Source organism: Populus alba, chromosome 10 (assembly GCF_005239225.2).
Source record: "Populus alba chromosome 10, ASM523922v2, whole genome shotgun sequence".
Lineage (NCBI taxonomy): Eukaryota > Viridiplantae > Streptophyta > Magnoliopsida > Malpighiales > Salicaceae > Populus > Populus alba.
In genome coordinates this window covers 13,749,412-13,753,119 of record NC_133293.1, presented here as the reverse complement: position 1 = coordinate 13,753,119, position 3,708 = coordinate 13,749,412, and the positions used below count along the sequence as shown (strand labels likewise).

The 3,708-nt window shown below is 30.2% G+C and overlaps 1 non-coding gene across 1 annotated transcript; it reads right to left on the bottom strand.

Annotated features, from left to right (window-relative positions):
- Window positions 1–425: 425 nt before the first annotated feature.
- Window positions 426–2,735, bottom strand: LOC118048021 (uncharacterized). Its single transcript, XR_004687419.2, has 3 exons — window positions 2,329–2,735; window positions 2,181–2,238; window positions 426–830 (listed from the first exon to the last, which is right to left on the bottom strand). It is a non-coding gene; the product is annotated as an uncharacterized protein (transcript).
- Window positions 2,736–3,708: the final 973 nt, after the last annotated feature.

Genomic DNA, 3,708 nt, shown 5'->3' with positions numbered 1-3,708 from the left:
TTTTCACTCATAAATATATTAAAATAATATATATTTTTTTAAAAAAAATTATTTTTAACATTAATACATAAAAATAATTTTAAAACATAAAAAAACTAATTTTAAAACAAAAAAATTCAAATATTCAAGAAATACTATTCCAAAAGTGTTCCCAAACAGCTTCTAGTTAATACTCTATGATATATTTTATATTATTTTTTAATACGTACACTCAAGCAAAAACTCTTTAAACTTGAAATTTATACAAACCCATATTATCTCATGTCTAATCTTATCAAATAAAATGGGATGGTAATATTTAAATCCATGATCACCTAGTTATCAAGGTTCAAATATTATATTAAATAATCAATAAAACCCAATAGCTCAAGCTATTAAATTAGGCTTTAATACATGTTTTATATTATTGAATAACAGTTATCACAAATAATCATTTCATTTTTTATTGGAAATATATACATGTACATAAAGAGGAGTAGTTCTAAAAATTGTCTATTAAAAAGGAAAATGAAGTAAACGAAGGAAAAAACTGTAAATTCAGGGGAACATGATCTCTGAATCTGTAACTAAACAGGCCTGTTTCTGTGGGTCCTCTTTGTTCCGTTGCAGGTATCGTGAACTACAACTCCATTGCTTCCAGGCCCAAATAGAGACCCGTTGAAAATAAAGGAAACTGGGCCTTCCAAGTGGCCCATGACTATAAGCTTTTCCCTGGGCTGCGAACTCATTCGGCGTTAAATAGTTTTTCAAGGATCCCATTTCAAATCTCCAGCACCTTGCCCGCCATCCCCACGGCCCACCGCCTCCACCCAAGAATAATAACCGCAGTACTTTTTTTTTTTTTTTAAAAAAAAAAAAAAAAGACAAGAGGAAAATGTAAAGAGAAGAAAAACTAGTAAAGACACATTATTTTTTAAAAAAAGCAGTGCATACAGCAAATATTAGTTATCGTGAATGTGCTATACCATGGACAAAGTTTCTAGTTAATTTTTAATGCAACAGAAGAAAACATTGGCTTTATAGATGCATTTTCTAGTATCATAAAATTTGCTAATTGGGGGGAAGGATGAGGTGAACGAGAACATCTTCAAAGTTAATTTTTATTTAATCCTATGGAAATTAAAATAATCATTTTGAAACAAGTTCAAAGTATTTAAATTGTAGGGAAAAAAAAGATATTTCTTTAGTCAAAGTCCTCAGTTTGTATTTATGCATTTTTTTATATTTTAACGAGGCATGTCTTTTTCATTAGCAATATAATTCTTCAATAAAAACTTTAAGTAATTAAAATAAATATTCACGAGAAAAAATATATTTTTTCAGTCAAAATCCCAAATTTCTTGTTTATTTTTACTTATCTTGAAAAACAAATGTCTTTCTACTAGGAGCATTTTTTTATGTAAAGATTTATCATGTTTTTAAAAGGTAAGTTTCAAAAAAATTAAAACATGTATTGATAATTTTAACGGGCTTGTATGGAAAGATAAAAGAATATAAGTAAGGACATGATAATCATTTTAATTTGATGATCATAAAATTATTTTTTTCTCCTACACGTGTCTTTCTTTTTTAAATAAATTCACTAAAATAACCATATAGGATGTCAGTAAATTTTTCTACACCAACCCCTTTTTTTTTCCTTCTAATTTTGTTGTTTATTTATTTTTAATTGGTTAAATACACGGTTCGCGTAAAGATGGCAACTCGACATCTACCACCAGCAATAACTAGTGGATTATATCAAAGCAGTCGACTGAAAAGTCCGCGAAAATAAGATAAAACTTCAATGATAATAATTTTTTAAAAAAAAAAACAATTGAATTTTATTTAGAGTCCTCTTTTATTATTAAATTATAAGAAATTAAGTTCGCCTTTTTCGATGAAAAATCATGTCTTGCACATATACAGTTACGGATTTCCCAGGAAACGATCTCCTCAGATCTTCACAACTCTCTCCTCAAACACCAGTGATTATTTTATATATCAATAAATAAATGCATGCTAGAAGGAGAGGAGCGCTTGCTTGAAAGCTTGAAAGACAGCTAAAAGAATGGCCTTGATTTCAACACAGAACACATAAAAAGAATAACCATGTTTTGCAGCATGCTCCTGCTAAAAAAACACGAGAAAAAAAAAGGAAGGTAGGAAGAAATAGGCATTGTTTGCTGAATTATATTCACCTGAATATCCATCCAGACGGATCCCGTAACGTGATATTTGTTTTCTACATTACTTTGCCTACGGAAACAAGATAAATATAGTTAAAACCATGACATCAATTTTAGAATATAAAACCAGCGATGAAAAAAAAAGGGGTGTTGTTAAGACCTTAATTCGAGCTTTTAAAAAGAAGCTCGATATCGCACGTACAAAATTTATTCATTTGGATTTGGATCCACATTCAGATCAAAACCCGAATTCCCATAAAAAGAATTACCCTCTTTCATCTCTGTGTCAAGATCGCCCTTAAGTTTTTTGAACTCCTCTCTCTCTAGCAAAGGCCTCCATCTCTTTCCTTCAGTCTTCTCGAAGTACTTGACAGCCACCTGTATCCTCCTCAATATAGCAAAAAACTCTTCCACCTCCTCCTCCTTCACCTCCTGCTGACTTCCCTTTAGTCCTCCCTCTTCCTTCCCTCTCTTTCCGTTCATTTTGCCGTCAACTTCTCGTTTGCTCTTCTCTGCCTCCATAAGAAATAAAACCTTTTGGGGTTCGTGTTAGCTGTGGCCACGTATTGTTCTTGTTATAAGAAGCGCTAGGAGAAGTTTGCCCGTCTCCGAAGGATGGTGGTGATGTGATCGGTGGCGTCAGCGTGTTACGTTATGCATGACGTGTCTTTATGAAGAGTTGCCACGTGATATTCTTAACTGCTGGGTGGTGAGCTGTTGACTAGTTAAAGCATACTACACGAGATTAACGAGGCATCACTTTGGAATGATGCTGATATTTTTGTCAAGTGCATGTAGATAATAATTGATGAAAAAAAAGGTGCCATTCTATAACTTTTTTCCACAAAGGAACTAAATTTCAATGGTATATTAAAATTAAATTTCAGCTATAGTCGGCCAAAAGTTATCCGGTAAAATTTGTGATTTAAATTATAAGATTAGGATCCCATCAAAAAAAACCAAAATAAATTATGAAATTTAATTTTTAATTAATTTTTAAAAAAAATATAATAAAATAACCCGAATCAATTTAAATTAACTCGTAAAATTCAAGATTTGGTTCATGAAAACAAGATAACGTTGTGAAAAAATAAACTAATAAACCATGAAGGTGAATTTCTAATCAGTTCGGTATTAAAAATTAAAATTTAAAATAAAAAAAAAACTCAAGTCAATCATATTAATTCGTTAAACTCGCAATATAAAGCATGATATTGCAATAATTATATAAAAAATAAAAACACAATAAATTATAATATCTAATCTACAATAAAATAAATGTTAAGAAATTAAATAAAAAATATTATTATAATAAATAGTATTTTGTAAGTTTGGGAAAGCAGCTGCTTTTAGATTTTATTTTATTTTTTTATTTTTTATTTTAACGTCTCGACTTGTTTGAAGTCAATATTTACAGTGATTTTATGATGATCTTGATCTCTAAATTTGCGCCACGTCATTTATACTTGGATGGTAGAATTTGAGCCGAGCCAAAGAAACTAGGCTCAAAAGAGAAGAAGAAAAAATGGGGTCAAAGAAA